Here is a 25144-nt window from a genome sequence, read left to right as displayed (position 1 = left end):
CATGAATGCTTTGTATCACTAAAATACTTGTGTTCGTGATAAAGTAGACTCCCCAAAGCACTTCTGTAACATTTTCTACGATTCCGTTACCGTAATTCCATTGGATATATAAATTTTGAAACAAACTCGTTGTTAATTTTTCACCAAACAAATAGCTTTCAAACACACACACGACTTGAGTCAGTCGACTCAAATATTTTCTGCCATATATGAACAATATTGCATGTATGTATTACAACGTGTATTTGTGTAATCTAATATAAAGACCCCTCGACCGGACAAAGTGTTGAAATATGTAATAATTATTGTTTTGGTATGCAGATAAAATTTTCAATTACAGTTATGTGATATTTTCAATATAACAAGGTGCTAAGCTAACATATTAATTTTCACCTTCATTAAATCATAAATATTGGATAGCAATAAAATGATTAAAAATACTAAACTTTCATGAACATACGCGCTGTAAATCAAATAATTGCTAATTAAGTAAGTTGTGGCTAATTGAATTCTACTTTTCGATTATTGGCCCTGTTATTTGTATTGCTTGTTGTTGTATTTTTGAAAATAGTGCTGTTTGAAGTTAGTTAAGTAATATAAGTGATCCCAACAGATATATATCACTTGGATTATTTATGTCTCTATCCAATCAATTAGCAAAAAATTGTACATCTATTTTTCACATTTAAATAATAACGCGATTAAAAAAATTAAAAAGTTTGAGAAAACCACTCAGAAAATAAGAAATTAAAGTTTAATTGGGTAAACCGGCATTTTTTCTTCACTTCTCTACTCTAGCTAGCTTGAACTTTCTCTCTCCTGTATTATCAAAAAATTTAGAACAGTTGTTTGTTCGATTCGTTACTCTCCAGTGTTGTGTGAATCGTAGACGACTGAGGAGAATGAGTTTGTTATGGCGCTTACCGATTATACTTTGCTTTACTCTATTCTACCATAAACTTATTGTTTGAATCTACTTATTCAGATAGAAAGTTGTTTACCTCTTCAACGGAGGAGAATATTATGTTGAATGTTAATTATGTGAAACCTAAGATCTGAATTATTATTGTTAAATACAAGAAAGTAGAAAAGGCGGCGAAAATAGATGAATTTGCTTTTAAATGTATGTTTCTCCAAGGAGCGATGCCTTTGAACAAAATTTTGGTAAACAGCATAATCATTTCTGAGTTCAATTTGATGAAGTGTATTCAAGATATAAATATACATAATTGAAATATAGCTAATATTTATGACAAAAGGACAAGCATATTATATGCAAAGCTCTAGACGAAACCTAGCGTTATTAAGGGAAGGAAGAGAAATCGCTCAGTCTAATCAGTTAATCTATATGCATTTTTCGAATTTGCTTCAGTGATTATTTGCAGACAAATGATAAGATCACTATAACATTTTTTATGTATTTTTTGTACTTATGTGTAGTTCTCCATATAATGAATTTTTACAGACCGAAAATATTCAAAACTTTAGGTGAAATTTAATTTTTAAACGCCGCCATTTTGACAATATTTAATTTGTTTCTTAAAAAAGTTTACTATGTATTCTTTAATGTGTATAAATATACTATAAAAAATTTAAAGAAATTGATAGTTTTTTTTTTAAATTTCCAATCTGTCTTATTTTAGACTATCACACTAGGTGAGCCCCTTAATATTTTTGTTTTATAATCCATTTATTAGAAACTGAATTTACTGAAATTACTTACATTATGTTAAAGATAAATTGCAACTTTTATGACCAACTTTTTTTTGCAATATTAGTAGAGTTCAGCTATAAATATTCCTATTTAATCATTGGTTTAGTAATGCAAATCGGTTTAGTAATGCAATAATAATAATATTTATGTATATACATATAAGTGTGCCTATGTAACTGTTGATACTTATTAGAGTGCAACCAAACTTGTTCGTTTGAAAGGTAATGGTTTACAATCCGCACTAAATGCATATTTTAGCGTTTTTAAAGTCAGCTACTGGTCTCCAATGATACTGCTAATCGTAATAGTATGCTTTGAAATCTGTTGTTATCAGCATTGACGTGACTTAAGCGCAATTAAACATGAACAACTAATAGGGGTAAACTTGCTTAGGTAATATTTTATTGCAAACGACATATTAACTAAGAGTAATTGCGTTTCTATTTTTGAAACTGGCACTTTTTTACGAAAAAGTAGTAATTTGTAAAAACAATAAAAAAACTTGGTATGAATTTTCATGGTCATAAGGATGGCAAAGTTTTACATTATATACCAAATAAACAGTTTTGCTCATATTTTACCGTAATTGAGTAAAATCGGTTGATTAGCCTCAGAGTTAAACAAACTCTCCAGAAGGCTTGAGCGCCAGCTCAATTTTATAATCAAACAAAAACACAACAAAAGTACCACCAGGCATAACTGTATGCTTAGAAGCGGTAATCAGCAACAGAATATACATATTTATAATAAATATTATTAATAAATAATGCATATGTATGTATATAGATTCATATAAAAACTTTACCGAAAACATTTCAAAGTGATTATATATAATTTCGCGTTTATAATCAAAATATAGTCGTAATTAGAAAGTTCAAGTAATAACGCAAAGAATTCGTAAAACACCATGTCGGCTTGCCGTTGTATGTGTGTGTGTATTTGCAGCTAAACAAGATTGCTATGTGTTTACAGTACATTTCTTCATAAAAATTGTTGCGTATACGCCCCAGAATGCTTAAAAGCAATTACAGGCGTACATTTGTTCTTGAGTAGCTCATATCGAAAACTGTTAATGTTGTCAGCAATTATATAATTAAATATATGTAAATCTATGTTTTAACATTTTTATATTAAAAATATATGTGTTTTTTATTAATCATTATAATATATTAATCGATTCAAAACGGACAAGTATGGTAGAGGTGGAATGCCACCAGTTTAGTTACTTGTTTATGCTACTGAGGGAATTTTAAAATATAACGTAGATAAGTAAAAGTAGAACACATTTTTTGAATTTTCCAAATACTTGCGATACCACATAATAATATTTATAATAAAAAAATTACTTGTATTTACATAGCAACAATTAAGTTTGTTTTTTAATCAAAAAAAAGCATATAATTTATGCATACAATTGAAATATATCATTTTATTTTTAATAATTAATGGTTTTAATCTCAAAGCCGATGTCAGTACAAATTTGCTGAAAAACAATCTAAAAAATTTGTTGTTTGGCGTAAAACTGGATATGGCGAACAAACACAGTTAACATTGGAGTATATCTTTTGGAAAGAATTTACATTTTTGAAATTATAGCTTGCTTTTATAATAAATATTTATTGATAAATTATTTTATGGCAAAAAAATAAATCCAAAGTAGTGGTTAATTTAGAGCACATTATTTTGGTAGTATTAAAGAAATTTTCAATTACTTTGATGCCTTAAAATTTTAGAAAACTATATAAGTAGAAAAAAGAAGAAACCTAATTGAAAAATTTTATTTAATTTATTTCAAAGTCAACGACTTCAAAGAAGGAGATTACTAAAAATAGTTTAATAAAAAGAAATTAAAAACAACATATTTTTTATTGAGCAGTATTATGTTTCTATGATTTTATTCAAATGTCGAAAAGTGCTTCCAGATTTTTAAATGTTTAACTACTTATCTTTAATAGTAGCTTTCCTCGGGGTGAGTCAAAATAATATTCATTAAAAATATACAAATAATATTAAACTTTTTAAAGATATAAGATCGTTACGAATATTTTTCACAATTTTTAATTTAATATATAATAGTTTCAATTTCACTTTTGTAAATATTAATATGTAGATAGGCTATAAAAATCTGTTAAAATAATTATTAAAGCTTAACTTATTATCTAAGGCAATAATGCATTATCAGAAGAAATTGTTTAAATCAGATCACTATAACATATACCTGAACGATCGGATAGTTAGTTATAAGTTTATTTAAATACTCTAAAATAGTATATAAGCTTACAAAAGGTATTAAAAAGTAATAAATTGACTAAATTATACATTTTGATTAAAGAACACTAATCTTAAATATTACATTTTGGTATTACAAAAAACATGAAATTTATGGGACTATTTTTATTGTCAAATATTATGCCTTACCAGTAACTGGATAAATATATATAATTTTTCAAATACTTTCAATTCATTTAATAAATTTTTGAAAATAAAGCAAAAAAATGTGAATGCAATATATTTTTATTAAAATAGTGCATAATATATACAAGACGGCTTAGTTGCATTTCAAAATGGAAATCTAAGGAATATTCATAAATTTTCAAGTGTGCTTCAAATGGTTTTCACTAAACTTTCATAGAATGAATCCCAGTAAAATAATTCTATATGCGAAATAATTGTGTTGTCCTGAAAACGAGACAACAGTTAATTTGTATATATTTACATGTCTCTACTAACAACTATATTCTCTTTTTAGCACTGGTGTGGGCGAGCATTCACCTGTCAACTGAATGGGAGTGAATATTAATTTTAGTTATAACAATAAATCCACAGTATTTGCAAGTAAATTAAAAAAACTATGTTTCTGTAAATAATTGATTTTGCATATATAACGTACTGGATTGTCAGAAAAAGAATGCGATGCTATTTGTATAAGGAAGTTTGGACTTTTAGGCAAAATAATGCTTTAATTTCTTTTTCAGATCTCACGAAAGAATCCTTTTAGCCACGAAATATTCAGTTACTACCTAATCCCAAACCTCAATCCTATTGAGTAGGTATATATTTTCGATGCATATAGTGGCAAAGTAGTACAATACAAATAATGTTTGGGTATTGAAAAAAAATGTCAAAATCGATTAACCGCAGCCTAAGTATGAAAGAAATATAGATATAAATAATGTAATCATAATATGTGTCTTACACATGTTTTAAAATATTTATACAAAACAGATATTTTTATTGCATTATTTTCAGAAAAAAATATTGCATTCAGAATATAGTTAACTTTTTATGATGGAAATATTATATTTTATGCTTTACGTTATATATCTCATTGAAGGATTAGATTCACTCACTTATGAATCAAACTAAATCATTTTAACACCAGCGTAGTACAAAATCACTTGCTGCAAAAAGAGACAAAAAAAAGCAATAGCATTTATAAATTTGAAAAACCATTCTTATTGGCAACGGCACATAGCAATTTACAAAAACTGCTGAAGTCATTAACTTTTCACTACAAAATTAACGCTTAAAGCTTAAAATTCGAGTACGAAAATAAAATTTATTGCAAACATAGCAAACAATTTTCTCACAGTTGCTTTTTATGGAAGAAAATAATAAAACTTAAGACATTATTTAAAAAATTTGGAAATCTACATACTTTTTCAATGGTTAATCCAATACTGCCGATTCACTAAAAAACTTGTATATCCTTTTGTTGTTGTAAATTTTGCTGTTTAATTCCAGTATTCCTTATTGGGTTCGTTTGCTTTCACAATACACTTCAACAACTCCACTCAATTATTTATTACTCAAACTTAATAATTATGTTTGTTCTTGTGAAATTTTGCACTTGCTCAACACACCAAATACAAGTTCGAGCTTGAAGTTTTTCCAAAAGTTTTTCCGAACGTTACAAAGTCAGCGGCGCACAAATACTAATCAGAACATCGAACGCGAGTCAACTTTTATACGCGTCCAGCACGACAATGGCCACAGCGGACACAGACACTGGTACAGACACTCGCACAGAGCTAGTCGCAGACGCAGGCGCTAGAATGCATAACAGCCGTCAATTGTGAGCCAACTACCGCTCGCCGCACAAATCCAACGTAAAACAAATAAAAACCAATAACAAAAAAACAGAGCAGCAATCACAGCAGCAGCTGCAGAGGCAGCTCGTGAGGATGAAGAATGGATCACCGAACAAAGCACAGCAACAGCAGCTTTAGTAATTTGTGGGGCTCACCGCTTATACCTGTGTATGTATGTGTGATCGCGAATCGTAAAGAAAAACAACGGACAAATCGTCAATCAACCAAATTTAGTTGCTGCTGGGAGCCATTGTGGCAGCAAGCGCTACTAAGAGAGCAAAACTAACATTTGCTGGGCTCTCAATGTACGAGCTGGTGTATTTTAGTTGTTGTTTTTCGCTGACCGATTACACAGCGCAACGATTTAAAGCTGCGCTTACAGGCACTTCTTCGCCTGCTCACAACAACGGTATACGACCGTTGTCGTTGCTGTTGTTGTTTCAAGCATCAGTATTAATTGTGGATTTCCTCTGTTGTGAGCAGGCGCTTACACAATCCGTGACGTATGTATGCAAAACACATGTACATACGTACTTTAATCGTACATCGAAGTTCGGTAGGTGAGTAAGTCAGAACGAGGAGTTTCGCGGCAAAGCAGGTTTATACACCAGCTACTACTTACGCGTGTGGGTACCGAATTAGCACCACACTCGCGTTTGAACACTTGTCAGGGCAACAATGCGAGGCGTGGTGGAGGTAGCGCGAAAAAGTGGGCATGTTCGTTTCAACTTGCGCGCTCTGCAAGCAGAGTTCAAGTTTGTTTCGGAAATGAACAGGAAGCCTAATACACAACTCGTACAAATGTAGCTGGATATATCACATTTTTAAATGACTGGTTTTGTGGTCAATTTGTAACTGGCTCGCACGAAGTTCGGCGCATTCAAAATGTTAAAATAAGAATTTACGTTAATGTTTGTAGGTATATGTGTTTTTAGCATATAAATGTAAAAATATGCATACATACATATGTATGTTTATAAGAAATTTTATCTGCAACTAAAAATAAACAACTGACGACAGTCATTTAACGAGTGTTTGACGTCTAAAAGAGGCTTGTGTGTGACGATTATGAAGTACAGGCGACGACAGATATACATACATATATTATTAACAATATCAATAATATATTAAGCACATTAGAGCGGGTTAATTTACACGGAGCTAAAAAATGATTTAAAAAATCGCATATGCGTTAAATGTTCTACAGATCATTCTGAACAAATTTGCCTAAGAGATTAGGGATCTAAAACCGTTTTAGAGCCAGCCATTTTTGAGGTGAAGTTTAATTTATATTTTATATAACATATCTCCCATACAATGGAATATTAAGATATTTTATTTTCCGGTAGCCTGCCTTTCATTAAAAAGCCAACAGCACGTAATTTTGCAGAATAGTCCACAATGGCAGTGAAAATAATAAAAATCGGACAACATCGTATAACATATATTTCCAATACAAAAAAGCATACATGAAGTTTTAAGTGCATTTGCATAAAATTTTTTAAAGTTGATCCAGCATTCGGAAAATATTTGCCATTTTATGATTTCTAAACTCCAATTAAAAACTCGAAGAGGCAAGAAAAATAGCCCTTTATCTTTTAGGTAATGGCGTTTAGAATGCTCCGTAAAATAGTTCCAGCATACGCGATATTATAGAAGAAAAAAAATCGACCCGCTCTAATGCATCAGACGTTTAACTGCGACTGCATTGTATTCACACTTACAAACATACAGATCTATGCACTTATACTGAGCATTATACACACATTATGGTCGCATTAACAGGGAATTCGAGCGAACTTATTATTTTTAATTGTTGTTAAAACTGAAAATAAAAACTTTGGAAATCCCAAGTGGTATTTCTTTGCAAATCGATTTGATAGTGAGTGTATATTAAAAAGCACATAAAAGCCGGGGGAAACTATTCATAACATGGAGATGACGAATAATTTTGTTGTTAATTACGATAACTATTGATGGATGAATAGATTTCACTTCGATCGCCGGCTATTACAAGTATACAAGTAGTAGGCTTAGTATACTACTTTTTTATTCAATTTAATTTTTTCTCCCGAATAACTTATGTAGCAGTTGTATATTTTTAGATTTGAAATATCAAAACATTTTATTGAGTTTCTTGGGGTGTTGTTTTTATAGTAGTCATTAATTAGTATTTGTAAAGCTGGTTATAAGTGAAGCTAACCTCAAGTAACTTTTGTTGAATTTGACATATCTTGGAATCGCTCAGCAAATTAGTTTTCAAGCTCGTATGCTTGCTAGTCTATTTCATGATTTTTTTTAACTACGTAGGTGATCAGACTAATTCCTTAAGATGTCTGAATCTCGCAATATACTTAATAATATTATTTCTCAAACCTCAAGCATAGTATAGACAAAAAATATACCATATGTACAAAGAATAATAACAATGATGCTCAATTGTATTATATAATAATTCTACATCTTTGATGCTTACTTGCCTTGAAATTACATGTCGATAATCGCACGAAATTGTTAACGGTTTAATTTCATTTGTTTCGAAATTAATTTTTAAGGTATTGTAAGTATATCACACTTTTAAATCGTAACGCCATGTGATATTTGAGTAGCCCCGTTTTCCATAATGATCAGAGGTACTTATATGCTTTTTTGCCATAATGAACAAACAATAGAAGCTGAAATTAGTGTTAGATGGTTGAAAAACAGATTTATTTTAAATAAATAAATTTAACTATATAGATATGTAGCTAAATAATACGCAATATAGGTGTACTACTGACCTCATTACTTATCTAATTATTAAATTATACTGGAGTATATAACTTTCAGTTTCATTTAATTGAGAGTAATTTTGTGTTTAAAATTAACATTGCTCCGCTAGTTAATAATCTTGTTTAAATGACTACTAGACACATACATATGTATATATAAATAACTTTTACATGGCTGGTAGTATTTTGTTATATTATGTACAATTAAATTATTAAAGTTTAGCATTATCATGTATTATCTATATATATATTGTATCTTATTATAGTTTAAGATATTCAACGGTGTACAAACAACTGTATATATTTAAATATATATCAAAATCAAGCATGTCAATCTTGAAATGTGCCAAATTACAGTAATATCACTGTGTTGCGCTTGAGATGACAGCGAATCGCGAAGAACTTTCAAACAAAAGGCAGAATAATAGTAATAGTCTAGTGTATTAAGTTTAAAAACAGCAAGTCGCATTAGTATACATACAAATATATATAAAGCTAAAAAGGTTCTGGGCATTTTGTACACTACATACAAGTTTTTTACATTAAAGCCAACTTATCTGCATTCCATTCAAGTTCACCGCAATTAAATTCCACAAAAATGAAGGTTCATCGCCGCTGCCAATAGATTGCGATCGCTATTATTATAAATAAATGTTTGTTTACGAAAATTTCATGAACAAATTAAAATTTGTACTATTTTAGTTTGTTTGTATATTTTCATGATATAAATTAACTTTTGTATTGTTTAAAAGCAATGATTTGTAAATTCACATAATTGTTTATCTGACTTGATTCTTCTTATCACACATACATATGTAATTGTAGATTTGTTCTTCTTTTGGTGTGTGTGAGCATGTGTTTTGTATTGCTTGTTGCACATTTTTATGCTAATCTGTGCAATTTATATAAGTATGTAACCTTTCGTCTGCAATTACAATGGTTTGCATCATTCAATTGTATTACGATTTACAATCTATTGCTTACACATTAAGAACATTCATAAATTGCTTTAATTTAACGAGGGAATTTATTTTTTTCTTCAATTTTATTGTGTTATAAATCGCTTTTGATAATCGTCTTTGTAAAATGCCGCGCATGCGTAAAATGTGGCAGCTACACTAGAAAGTTGTTACCATCGCTATTCGTCGCGACTATAAACTAACACCTATACTAAGCAAAAACATATGTGAATATATAGCTACATATAACAAGGTGTATTCGTATTATAATAGTTTAAATAGGATGCTCAAAGCTTGTTATTGTCTAGTGGGTTCAGTCTGCCACCTGTTAGCGTTTGAAAATGGTTTAAAATAGTTTTTCGTTTTAATTATTGTACATACATATATCGTCGTACGATTTATATATTTTTTTACGGCTACAAATGTTTTAAGAATTTGAAATGAATAACATAAAAGGAACTTATATCGAATTTATGGGTTAAAATAAATGTATATACAGAGAAAACAATTCCCTGTGAGGAAGGATTTTTAGCTTAATATTAACGGATGCATTCAATATTTCCCATAGAAAAATACATAAAAAATGTTTTCATTAATAATTAATAATACCATAGAATTTGAACCGTTGAAGAGAAAATATTTACATCGTGGATTCATAAAATTTAATAAAAATCTACCTCGGGCGATTTTTTTTTTTCAATTTAAAAATTCGTTTATTTTAAAGTTATGAAAATATTTTTGATTCTATTTCTATCTCATTCGTCTGCGCTCAAGGCGTTTTAACTGTTAAAAATAAAGAGTTTAGTTCACAACAGCATCACTTCGCAAAAGTTTTTCGTTCCTCCTGCTCAAAAATAGTTTATTTCGAAATTTAGTAAATTTTAACTTAAAGTAATACTTTTATTGAATAGTATCGGCCCATGATAATGACAAAAAAGAACTTGACTATAACGTTAAGACAAATTTTGCAAATTTAGTTTCATTACATAAGAGTCTCGCATCTTTTTTTATCCCAAAATCGGAATTGAGTGGTAAAATATCTTTTAATTCAATAATTTCAATACCAAATAAAAAAAATATTTTTCATATTGTATTAAAAGCGAGAAGGAGAAGAAATAAAAATTAAAAATGTACATACATATTTCTAACTGAAAAACTCCACTTAAAAGTAATAAAATTTAAATAAGACAAAAAGTGCTGTACTACAATATATTGAAAATAAACTTAACTTTTCAGCGGATAACCAAAATGGTAGAACACAAATACTCAAACGCGAAGTATCTAAAACTAAAATAATTATTAAATAGAATTAAAAATGCTATTACTTAAAAATTAATTTCTAATTAGAAACTTGGTATCAATTTTTTTTGCAATTCGGTATTTAGGGTTAAAATTTTCATATTATTATTTTTAATTTTTTAATTCGGTATTCGAGATTAGAAAGACTTTGGGGGTTAGAAATTGAAACAAAAATTATTTTTGTTATTTCTTAATAGGTTGGTTCAGATAGAAATCATTTATGAATTCGAAAGAAAAAGTAATGAATAATATTAATTTTATTAGTGAATGTATCTGTGAATAAAACAGTGTTTTCTAACTAATTGCATGGTATGTGCACTTTTAATTATCTTACGTTCAATTACATGCACCTTATATGTATCTACATACATATTTACACCTAATATAGTTAGTAATGAATAAAGGAAAATAGTTATTTGTATTTATGCAAAGACGACTGCGGGCTATTAAGTATAGTTATGAGATAGTATAATTTATATACACATATATATGCACATATGTTTGTAGTATGTATGCGCATACATTTCGAAATTACAACCCGATATTAATTGAGTGTTAAGATTTACACGCACATGCATATTTAAACTTTGAGTTTTATAGTTGTTATTATGTGTCATTCAATAAAAAAACAGGATCATAAATATGAGATGTGCAGTTTCACACTTTGGTACAATAAAATCCACAATCACAAATATGTGTATACTTGTATATATGTGGACACTTATGGATCATAATACTAACCAATATAAATACACTTAATGATTCCACAGGTAATTCTCAAATTTGAATCAATTAAATTTTAAGTATTCACACATCGGGTGCATGCTGTGTGCTGCCATTAGCCTTGTCCATCGTTGCATTGCGCGAGTATACAATACAAACATATGTACAAATATTTGTATGCAATTATTAGCCAGCATTATTTATTCGCCTGCAATAAAACGGACTTAGTTGCTTGAACTATCATTGCTGGTGGCAAATCGGTGTTGCGCAGTGAGGAATTCTCAATATTCAAAAACTGAATGAGTGATTGATTGCCACCTAACGAACTATGTATGTGTGTGTGTGTGTGCATGTGATATGTATTGTATAAACCATCTGGCAATTACCAGATTCAATAGATAAGTATGAATTTGTCTAACTATAATAATGAAACGAGTTACATAACTTGCATAATTGCTAAGCGCTTTACTTATGTGCTAATTAATCACTTTTTCTCCCATTGCACTTAATTGTAATTGCATTGTTTTAATTCTTCTTATAAAAATTAAATTCAGATTAACTAGAAGATACCCATTGTTCTATTGATGAAGAGAAACAGATATTTTAAAGAGCTGAAAAAAGTATATCATATATTCATTGAATCACACTTTAAATGACGCGAACAAATGAATGGAAAATGTAAAGATGCATCCAGGTGAGAAAAACAGCTAAATTGCTCAAATAATGCTCGATAATTAACTAAGTTAGGTAGTTTTTAGGTTAGTAACGCAACTAATTATAACCTACATGAAAATACTAAATGTTCCGAATTTCAATTCAGGAATATTCTATTTTAAAAATAACTGGTCCATATAATACGGATTACAGTCACTATCAAGGCTTACAGTCATCCTGATGGAATACAATCCTCAACTATTCGCAGACGCTAGCTAGCTCTGAGCGATTACTTCCCTCAGACGTTCCAATCGGTGACAGTACAGGACTGAATTAAGAGTTTGACGATAGAGGAGTAGCTCATGGTAGATGATTCCGTGCCAATCCCACCTAACAGATAGCAAAGTGATATGTTGGTCATATATTCATTAATATATTATGCCTAAAGTGGTTCGAAGAAAGTCCTGAGCGGCTTTCAAAAAGGTTTGAAGATAGGGAACCGAAAGCATTACATCATGAAGATTGTTGCCAAACGCAAGAAGAGCTTGCAAAACCTTTGGGAGTCACTTAAGTAGCCATTCTAAGCGGGACTGCTTTATGAATTGAAGCCAAAAATCGATAAAAGATGATTTTGCATGTCAGAAATGATCGTTTTTGCATCGGTTTGTGTGTGGTGAAGGAAAATATATCCATTACGCGAGTTCTTTTAAGATGGAATCCACAAATTATCAGTAAGATGGGAAAATGTTATTACTTCAGATGGGCAATACTTTGAATTATACTATTGTACATGTTTTTCTTAAATAAACATTCATTTTGATTAGAAAAAACGCACGAATATAATTATAGACCATACAACATACAAGCTTCTTTAAACCTTTCAAATTTGTAATTTTCTATTAAAATTTGTTTAAGAATTTTAAACAAGTGACAGCCTTTTAACTTTTTTATTTGAAATCTTCCCAGTTTTACACCGAACAATCTAAAATAATAACTTTCACTATGGAGGTGCTAAGTAGTATACTGCGAGCGTAAAGGAATTCGATATGTCACACACATTCCTTATGGTTGATCGATTTCACTTCCGTGCCTATAGATAATTCATTTAATATAATATCTTAATACTTAAAATGCATAATGCATTGCCTCTTAATCTATTAGTTCGTCCAATCAAACGGGATGCCTGCAATTAAACGGATTTTTAAGCTGAGCGGCATGATTATGATCGGCTATTCGCGAATCATATTGATCAAAATCTGGCAAGCGTGTAAAGACTGCGGAATTCCTACAATCATATGGCAATTTCGATGATCGTTAGCGGCATAAAATAAGTTAATTAATATCGCATATTTTTAAATAATAACTGCATATTTATAAACACCTTGTGGCATATTGAATATAAGCTCTAAAACTAATAAATTGTATAACGCAATAATAAATACTGATTAAAGCATAACAATTTTTTTTAATTGTTAATCATTTTGGATTTAGTTGTGGTCAATGTTTGTTGGTTTATAATATATGCTAAATACTACTTCAGCTGAATAGAATTGTAAGTGCACTTGGCAATTATGCAATTAATTGTTATATTTAGTGCACTTTGCCACAACCTTTAATTTTTTCGCACTTAAGGAAATTAAAATTTGGTCCAGATGTTAGCAAATAATATTGAACAGAATATTATAAGTACGTAATTTTTTTAAAACACATTATTTAACTTTACGTAAAATTTTCAGTTTTCGCTTTTTAATACCGTTCAATTCAACATCCCTATTATTTTGTGGTTTCTTTGCTATGTTCCGAAATGTATATTTTAGGTCCAAAGTAATGATATGGAGATCCCTATCTCGGAACAAATAAACTATAGTTGCCGTTAGTTATTACTCAGTATTCATTTGTAATTGCGATGATAGAGAATTTTAAAAATAATGAACACACAAATTAAAATACAGATTTCAGTAAGTCTATTAGGGAACAGACCATGCATTAAAATGTACAAAGCATTTGCGCATTTTATATTCTTAAAATTCTCTTTCATGGCGTCGTCTATATTAAAGGGCACAACTAGTGTGGTGGTTTTTGGAAAGTTAAGAAGAAAAGACTCTATCAATTGTTTTAAAATTATAGGGTATATTTATACATATTTTGAGAATACACAGTAAAATGTTTAAAGACACAAATTTAATACTTTTTGAGTTACAGGCGATCTCCGAAGGCTCTAAAAAATTATCCTTCATTACTGCAGCAATCCCGCATTCTCTGTGGATAACCCTTAAAAAAAAAAATAATCAAAATATATTTGTTATATATAATATATTCATTAACAGTATACAGTTATTAAAGGACATCTATCAAAATATGTAAAAAGTAAAAAATATATATTTTTTTTAATTTTTCCTAGGTTACCCCTTAATATACCACATTCCCATACTATGAGTAGTCCACTCAAACACCGTACCGATATTTTAAAAAGTCGTTCCAACTGTACTCGATCTTTACGCACAAATTATTGCATTAATTTTTTCAGTTTAACAGAATGGTTAAAAAAATGTCAAAGGAAAATTATACCATAATATCTTAATATTATGTCCTGAATGACATAAATGACATTATACAAATATAAACATATAATTTTATGGTCTTTTAAATTATGTTAGGCACGAAAAATGATAAATGATAAATGAAGTGCAGTTACACCGTGTATAGTTGCCACAACAATAACTTGTCAAGTCAAAATATCGGCATATTAATTTTAATATTTAAAATGTCCAACTAAAAATTTAGGTGAATAAAAGTTCGGACACCAGTTCAATCTGTTAAACAAATTATTATTATTCCTTTTTTGCAAGCTTTTGGTGCAAGAAAAATGAAAAAACTGGTTAGGTGTGCATGTTGTCGTTGCAAACTACCATATTACTTTATTTTGATAATTTTCCAAAACATTGGCATGTTTTTTTTCCTATAAATGTGTTTAACAACATTATTACATGTAGTTTAAAGTGTCAAAAATCACACACGCTTTCATGGTTAAAAAAAATATAGCTTACAAGTAAGGAATATCTAACGTAGTGCGAAGCCGTTTTTTGGGAATTCTTTTCAAAGTGGAATTTTATTTTTTTATTAGTAAATAAAATATTTACATAATTTAATGTACTTTAATAATTGGCGATTAATTTTGAATAACTTTGGATTCCCTTGATCCCATAGCCTATCTCCAGGAGAAATCCGAAAAAAGATGTCGCCGTCAGACAGGAAGATTTTATTATTCAATAGATGAATACAGATAATGATCGAAAAACTAGTCAAAACTTTGATTTTTGAAAAATGGATTCCAAAAAAGTTGATTTTTGTGAAAAATATTATACTTCGGAGTGGCTTAAAAAATCGAAAACCTTAGAAAAGAAAATCGATTTTGGAGAAATTTTAACAAAGCAATAATACCATGTGAGCAGCACTCGGATGCATAAATATCATATGTTCATTGAATTTTCAACCATAGATATATAAGTATGTATGTATGTACTAGTACACACAAAAATGTTCAATTTATAAATAGTAAATTAATCACTTTTTGATGGAAGCAATTCGAATTAAGCAAATTTTTTTATTGCATGTACAATGAAACTTGTGACAAGTTACAATTATGTACATACGTCGTTATTGTTATGAAGACATGTTATTAATTGTGACAACCGTGTAATTTGGACACGCTCACAATCGCAGACAAAATAAACGCTTATACTTTTTATGATCTTGTTGCATGCTGCAGAAATTACTTTTGTTCACCTAACCGATGTTTGTATCTAAAATTTATCGGGATATATATAGGGTCGTAAACATATGTTATTAAAATGTTGAATTGATAAGTGATATAAGCTCATTTAGAATACATTTTAAATTTGGAAAACGGAAGTACATATCATATATCTAAAGCGATCAATTACAATACATAAACATCTCTATAAACAAATGAAGTTCGGCAACTTCATCATTAAAAGAAAGATATATGTATTTGAAATAAGAGATCGTTTTTTCTTTTTTATTTCAATACATTTTTATGTCCCAGGTTATTTAATCGACTCGCAAGCATCCCTTCTTTATTAAATTGGGGTCATATGGAAACCACTTACACAAAAGAAAGTTCAACAAACCTGCCTTTCGCAATAATTAACAACATTTGTTTGCGTATTTATTCTCTTATTCACATATTTATTTTGTTCTTCCTTTATTAGCACATTATGCATTTTTATTTTCATTTTTCTTATATGCATCTCAAGTATAGTATATAGACACAATTTTTCGTCTTTTAAAAAATTTTTATTCTATATGCAATACAAGTACATACACATACTCTAAATAAGTACATTAATATTAATAAATATGTATGAGTAGGTGCAATATCGCTTTTGGCTCACAGCACCTGTCGTTAAAGAAGTGTGACCAACACGTTTCACTTAACGTTACTCACATTTCAGCATTGATGGACACTATTTGGAAATCCCCGGCAAGACTTTATTGAATGTTTAAGTAAACCTGTATATGGGTGAATTCATGTAGAGTCGCTTTCGCTTATTCGCTTGCAGCACGTGAAAATAGTTCAGGCATATTTAAAAATAAGCAATTTAAATAATACTCATGAATTTTTCTGACGTCGTTTAATTTCGTCGTTTTAAGGCGATTATTTTTCAGCATTATATAATATATAAAAGTAGTATCACTCCAATAGTTTTAACTTTGAAGGCTAAATTTTTTTTTAAAAGCGCTGAATTATTGTTTTTTATATTAAGAACTCACATGTGTGGACAAATATGCTTACAAACGTTTTACTAATCATAACATAATTTTAATGAGAAGTCTATGGTTTACTTTTTCATTGTAATTCTCTTCAAAGTTACTTTATTGTAATCAAGTGGTTTAAATATAATAGGAAGCTCATATTCATGCACATAACTCATATACTGTCTTCTTCGCCCTTCTTAAAATACATTGTCGATAATAGCGATTGATTATTGTGAAGTATTCAATAATTTTGTACTTTCAGAATTAGAGAGTCTGTTTTCATTTGAATTTAATTACAATATATCTGACGCGATATTCATCATTGCTTTTATTCGTTGTACACAAATCTTTTTGCTTTTCTCAAGTTTTCACCCATATATGAGGGCTTACCAATTGTTTCAAGGTTTGTTATTTCGACAACTGTATACTAAAATTTACATTACAAGTGAATATCGACTACCTACGGGAAGTTGTCTTGACAGTGGTCTTTTTGTGTATATTATCGATTATGTTCAACTCTTTTTACAGTTAATTGAAATGTCAATATCAGGAAACTGATCTAGAGCAGTTGCCTCCACTATTTCCTTAATTTTGGAGTTTGAGTACATCTATAAAAAATATGTATTCATAATTTATTTTTAATTTATTTATGAACGTTGCTAAATGAATAATTTATCAAATACTATCAAGTCTTATTATACTCAGGAAACTAATCTTAAGTAGTTGTCTACTCTTTTTTGCGACTTTTGAGGTTTGAATATAATGAATATCTTTTACGAAAATATGTAGACTTCATTTTTGTATTTTTATTTTATTTATGAAAGTTTGTATGATTTATCGAAAATTGATCTTAAAAAAAATCGCTACTCCTTAAAAATTTTATACATTTTATATAATATATACTTTCAAACTTTGTTGAAATATTTTTTAAGAATTTACACTGATTATTGATGTATTAATATGATATAATATTTATATTTGTAATAATTGTGCTTAACCGCTGCATTCTTATAAGATGATAATTACTAAAAAAAATTTTCTATGTGCTAATTTACTACAGAGGACAAGATAAGAGCCAATAAGTACAATCAAGCCAATTAAAAAATTAAGATATCTTCACGCCATTACATTAAATTCTCATCAATAAACATTGTTTATTATATAATCTAAATGTATACATTAGTGTTCTTTTAAGCTGATATTTCATTTATTGATATCATAGTTGTTATGTTCATGCTCATATTTTCGTCTCAAATCTCCAATTCAATCAATTTACATTAACTACCATTAATCATATCATAACATACTCATATATGTACATACATATTGACGTTACTATTTAATACTTTTTGGACTCTTTATACATATAATTTACATATATAAAAATTGTCATCGCCCAATCCACTTGACGAGGCTTGGACTTGTTGTGGTTATTGCTATTTTAAGATAAACACTTGATTCACTTGATTATCATTATCAGATAAAGTGTTTGCATGTGTGTGTATGAGTTTTTATAATACTTTGTTGGTGTTGGTTGGTACGTAGTTTCTTATAATTATTACGGTCATGCTTGTGGTTCACTTTGTCTGAAGTTCCGTGGAAGTCGTTGACGTAGCGTTCAAACGATAAAGCCACAGAGCAAGCTCAAGCGGGCGTACGAAATGGAGTGCTTTGGCTGCCTTTTTGTAGATTATTAATTTTATAAATAAATATGTATACATTATAATATATATCGTCACCTAAAATGCAAAATAACGCAACATCACTTTTGAAAAGTATACAGGAAAAGAAAAAACGAATGAACGAAACACATACTATTGGTAATACTTTGGTTATATCTGATAGAATGAGCTTATAACTTTGTATATATGTAGATACTTGTATATGCAATATTATCTGGTGCAGTGAATCGTAATCACCAAAAAATTCTATTTCGAATTTTTTGATATATGTTATTTTATATTTTAGGGTACGATATATTAATAAGATTTAATTATCTTACTTGATTCCAATGTCACATAAATTATAAAATATTATAAAAATTTTATATTATATAATACATACATATGTATGTGTATGTAACTTGCTTGAATTTTTTTAGGAAAATATGTAGAGAAACTTCATAGATTGTCTTTGTATGTAAATTATAAATATTTACCGGTATAGATCAAACCTCAGATTAGATCGCTGATTAGATTCCATTTTAATTTGATTTGAGTATTATAAAAAATATATTGACAAGTGAGGAGGGTCTAAATTCGGGTGTAACCGAACATTTTATACTCCCGCATGGTGAAGTGATATACGAGATTTCCGTATATATAATATTTAAGTTAAAAGTCGGAAGTATTGAATTTTTATCAGATGAAATTTAAAATTTGTTATATGGGAAGTAGGCGTGATTCTCCACCGATTTCCCCCATTTTCACACTATATGATAAAACTGATTGGGTAACACCACACACCAAATTTGGTTGAAAATAGTTATGTAGTTCTTGAGATATAGGATTTCACTTAAAAGTGGGCGGTACCACGTCCATTGTCCAATGTTCTCAATGGCTCAATGGCAGTGAGTTATCGCACTTAGTTAGCTTCAGTGGTTTAGAGGGCGGGGCCACGTCAACTTTAAAAAATGTCTATCTCGATTAGTTTTAGGTGATAAAAACCACCGTTAGGTGAGCAAAACATGTTGCAAGAGTATAAAAATATCAAAGTGTCCGTAATCTAACTTAATTTATTCACTAATCTAGAATGTTCTCACTGCCGTTGAAGATTTAGCTCGAACAGCTGTTTTTGACTAACCGATCGAAGCTGTGCCATTTTTACTCGCCACAACTTTATTATATCGGCTTGGGCAGCCTCACTCCACATTACTCTCTCGCTTTTGATACTATTTTCTGCAATTTTCACTTTTTTACTTGATATTGCTTTAATTTTTTACTTTTTTCTTTATATGTTTGTTTAATTTTTTTCACTTTGACGGTCGGAACATGGTATTAGACGCACGCTGTGTTGCGAACGGCCACTTCGCTTACACTCACACATACACACCAATGTCACATACATTATTTAAAAGTAAATGCATAGAATATAACTATTTACATAATTATACAATAAGTAAAAAAGGAGAATACAATAAAAAAGGAGAGAATGTTGTAGTCTACGTTTTTTTCTCCTCAGTTTTAGTAAATAATTTATTATGTTTCACTTAACCTCGTTGGCGATTTCTTATTAATTCCAATAGCAATATAAATGAGTGCTACTATGTTAATAACATACCAGTGCATTACTATTACCATACATATTAGGCGACATGACTCAATAAATATTAGGTTACTTACATGCCGATTTTAGTATCCATTTATAATTTTCCTATTACCTATTTAAACGCTTTCAAATAATTTTTGCCGGACTATGCAGTAATTAATTTAATTAGGTTTCAACTTTTTTGTAGACCATGTTACCGGAAAACTATAATAATAATATCGAAGAACTTCTTTCAACTATAATATAGTGACTGTATACACCCAAGATCAAATTTGGCCAAAAGCTACCAAACATACACTAATTGACATATGAATCTAACTTGACACAAACATAAAAATGTATAAATCTAGGAAAAAATATGTATCGTTTCGGTTTGCGCGCAGTTTTAATGGCTCAATTTTAATTTTGAGTGTACGTATATTATATAAAATACATATAAGTCGGCAAAAAAATCTTTTAGACTCTAAGTCTAAGTCTGTTTGCGAATATTTCTCTTTTATGGAGTAATCGGAATGTTTAAGATCTTAGTATTTTTTCGTTATACATACATGTACACACTCAAAATGAGATGAATATTTGTCTAATGTCTTTCCTTCAAATTTATTTTAGCTGGTGAACAACTAGGGTACAACTAGTAAATATATAATTTATTTGTTGTTTAAATCATTTCTGACTTGGAATCAGAATTATAAAATTTATTAAATAAATCAAGCATGGATGGAAAATTTGGTGAACAACAGACAATTAAGTGGTTACGTTCAATGATGAATAAGTTAGGTGAAATATTTTGGAAGATTTTTGGAAAATTGGCTTTTCTTTATTTTTTTAGAAATATATTTTTTTTGCAACCGCAAGGAAATGCTAAGTTCGGTTGCCGTAAATGACCCTCATGCTCAGCCAAGCGTATGCGACACCTAAGTAGAACATTATTCATTGCGCCGGAAAGGTTGAAGTCGGAATTGCCTCAATTATCGATTTAATGGACTACATCAGTTCAGTCATATTTCTGGGTTTTGTTTTATACACCTCTTGTTTGACTTAACCTCATACAAAAAAAGTCTGATGCAGCGGTAAGTGGAGTTTCTTGATTCTTGATTTGTTTTAAAATTTGCGTTGGAACTCCGCAATAACCGGTCTGGCTATGGGTGCAGTGGCTCCATCTTGCTGGAACCAAATGCTATTGAAAGAGATACGTCTTCGGCGCAGTTCTGGGTAAAAAAACTGATTCAAAATCTTAAAAAAACGGTGCCCATTGACAGTTACTAATACACCGTTTTCTTCAAAGAAGTATGGCTCGACAATACACCTTGATGAAACTGCACACCACACAGTGACTCGTTTTTGGTGAAGTTCCGTCTCATGGATTATTTCTGGATTTGATTCAGTTCATATATGACAATTTTGCTTCTTTACATTTCCATGGCATAGTTACGTCACTTTATAAATTCTCGATTAACGATATTTTGTAGGCGTGCCAATGTTCCGATTTCACCCATCTGCAATGTAAACCTTCTTATACTTGTAGTGCCAAGGAATACATGTTTCACACAAGTACCAAGAAACACATTTTTCTCCGAGATATGTTAAGCTTTACTCAAGTTGTTGACTACACAGACTGACGAACGGATGGGCAGACCGTCACTTGGAATTCTACTTGTCTCGTCATCCTGTATATTTATATAAATAAGTATATAGCGCTATATCTATCCGGATTAGTTTCAGATGCAACAAACAACCGTTAGGAGAACAAAATTATTATACTCTGTTTCAACATGTTGGGAGAGCATAAAATGATACCTTTAATAAAACCTTTGACTAAATCGACGAATCTTCTTCCTATTTCAATATAAAATAAAGAAATAAGAAAGAGGAATATTGAAACAAAATTTTTGTACCACTGAAGATTACATAATTAAGAACTATACATACATCCAAAAATTACACTTATATATATATATTACATGGGCGGAAAAGTATTTGTCCTTACAAGTCGGCGTAACACTCAATCGATCCAATAACGCACATTATACTGATTGTTCGAGGTAGTCGATGAAAGCCGGTTGCGTATTTCAGTGCCAAATTGTCCTTTGAACGTTTGTCTTTTTGACCAAAGTCAAAAAACCCGGCTTCCCGTTGCAAAAAACTTTTCATTTGTAAAAAAGCATGAAGTTGATTCCGTAGCGGAAAAGTGTGCAACTGACAACTGTGTTGAATGTGTGCATTTATATGGAGAGCGACAGATTGACAATGCGTGTTTTACTGGAGAAGAATCCAGTACTCCATCCCTCAACTTTTTGCATGCGACAAAAACGGTAAAAAAATGGATATTAATCAAGGCAGTGCAAAAGAATCCTTGTCTGTATGACAAAAGTAAAATGGATTACCAAAATTGGTGGGCCAAGGAAAAATCTTGGAATTATGTGGCGAAATAATTGGCGGTAATAAAGAACAGCTGATTATTTCTATTTACGCAACACATTCTATACCCATACGTCACGTACGCCACTTCATTCTCATACTGGCCCCGCCTTTATCTATTCCTTTGAGTCAATAACCATCAAATAATAATCCAACTGTGCTTGGATCAAATGTCATGAAATATTGACAGTATTATAGTTCATGTTGGTACTCAAAGCCAGGTATAGACATTTTTTGTTTACGAGGCTTTCCCTCGGTCAAAAATGTCTTTCATTTATGTGAATTTTAGGTTCATATATTTAGAAGTTTTGGTGATAAATAACTAGATTTATGTCTAATGGGCTTGGATATATTATAATAAATGTATGGCTTACTTGGAAGACAACCATAATGGATTCCCAAATATTATAATGAACGAATTAGTTTAAATTCATGCAATTAATTCTTATCTCTTGCTAGAGCTTTAATTGGTATAGGGCTATCCAATAATCTAAGATGACAAATGAATAGATTATAATATTTCCTTAGTAGTTTTTTTTTTTAATTCAAGAAGAAGTTCTTCTAAGAAGTGTTTTGATGACAATCATTTTATTTTCATCATATAAAACGTACATAAATATATCTATATATGTACATTTATGAGCAGGCAAACATCGAAATTACTGTTTTTGTTTCTTTATAGCGCTTTTAACCTCTCCCCTTTTTACTCACCATAACCGCAAGTACGGATTTCATTCATAAAATTGTGCAGTAGATATTAATTAATATGAATGTAAATTTAAAACTTGGCCTTTTATCAATAGTGAATGTATATATGTATATATCTGATTTATGTACATATGTATGCATTTGTAACGGCATTTGAAGAGCTTTAAAAGTTGTTTGGCGAGCTTAAAAGCCTATATTTCCTTGAGATATAAAACTTAGCTATAAAAGCTTACGTAGTTAGAGTTGCCAAGTGCAGTGAGTTGGGAAAAATGTATTGGAATAATATACATGGTGCATTTTTTAGTTTGAGACTTTTTTGTGCAGTTATGATATTTTCATGCTTTAGAAATTAAGATTTTAAAATATAAAAAATTTATGAAATTATAATAAAAAATAAACAGGGTTTAAATTAACATTTTTTATATAATAATAAGCCATTAATAATTAAAATATTTTAAATACTTTTTAAAACTTGTTAATTGTTAATTGCTAAATTCCATATTTTATATATTAAAATGGTTATTCATAAAATAATTTTATAAAACTGAAAATTATAAAAGTAAAATTGTTTATATAAAAAGTTGTGATAACTGCTGCTACTAACAAATAATAATAAAAACTAAAAAAATAAGTTATAAAATATAATACATGCTTCTGCGTCACTGTATAATGGCCAACAGCAATCGCTTGCTTACTTGCCTGCCAACGTTGACTTCAAGTTGTCAGCTGCTAGCGGTTGTAGTTGTTGCTGATAGCGAATTCGCATTTGTTGGCGGCGGCTGCCGATGGCCACTGATATGTTTTGGTGGTAAACGCTTGTCAGTCTATTGGGAAAATCGAAGCAATACGGTTGCGATTGCCATTAACGGTAAAGCGCGAAAATTCCGAGTTGTTAACGAAACTCGGCGAAACGGAAACATTGAAATACGTAACACATAAACACGCGCATATGTATGTGAGCGAGGAAGCGCATTTAGTTGTGTGCGTGTAGCTGCGTGCGTTATTCGAGTTGCCGGTAGTGGAAAGCGAGTAACGCGGGAAAACCACTTTTTAACTGATATGCCAAATTTAAAATAATCAACGCGCATTCAAACATAGAGAAGAAATATACACAAATTAGCAAGCGGTTAGTTAAGTGAATTCAAAAAGTCAAGTCAAGTAAAATAAATAAGTTAGAATTTATGTAAGTCTCGTTGCAGCCAGTTGCGTTCGTGTAATTTGTTGGCATTTTGTTTGGTGGTTATGAGATAACAACAATAAAATGTTAAGTGAAAATTAAGTCACATTTGTGTGGCGGCTATGCTCCGCTTACCACGAAGTCGACATGAATAATGCTCACCCATTGACAGGCTGGTGCTGATGAAGACGGCGCAGCGCTGCAAGTTGGTGCAAAATATTGTGAAGAATAAGTGTTTGGCAGCGTGGCACGTTGCATATTAATGATTACACCAACTGATGGCACTTGAAATTATGCTCGCTGACAGTTGAGTGTCTATTGTGCGATAGCCTTTCGGAAAGCCTCGAGGCTACGCAAGTGCAAGCCACTTGTGTGGTTGCTACACAAACAAACAACTGCATTTATTGCCTCCGCAAAATAAGTTTTCCATGAGTTTTTGTGTCTAGTTGATATTTTTGTTGCGCGTAATTTGTTTAGATGAAAAATGATGTGTAATTCTTAGCTGCCAAAAGTTGGTGTCGGCAATCATTAGGCCTTAAATCAACGAAACCACAAAAACCAATGGTGTTAATGATTGAGTGAGT

The 25144-nt window shown here is 30.2% G+C and overlaps 1 protein-coding gene across 1 annotated transcript in view; it reads right to left on the bottom strand.

Moving 5' to 3' along the window:
- The window catches only part of e (nonribosomal peptide synthetase ebony), a 28398-nt gene extending 22736 nt beyond the window's left edge, over positions 1 to 5662 (bottom strand). Inside the window, exon 1 of the mRNA XM_036361327.2 lies at positions 5373 to 5662. The gene's annotated coding sequence lies outside the window, so the exon portion shown is untranslated. The remainder of the gene's footprint in view (positions 1 to 5372) is intronic.
- Between the last annotated feature and the right edge of the window lie 19482 nt (positions 5663 to 25144).

This window comes from Bactrocera oleae, chromosome 2, assembly GCF_042242935.1.
Source record: "Bactrocera oleae isolate idBacOlea1 chromosome 2, idBacOlea1, whole genome shotgun sequence".
In the NCBI taxonomy this organism is placed as follows: domain Eukaryota; kingdom Metazoa; phylum Arthropoda; class Insecta; order Diptera; family Tephritidae; genus Bactrocera; species Bactrocera oleae.
The sequence above is the reverse complement of the archived record's forward strand: the minus strand, read 5'-3'. Positions and strand labels throughout refer to the sequence as shown.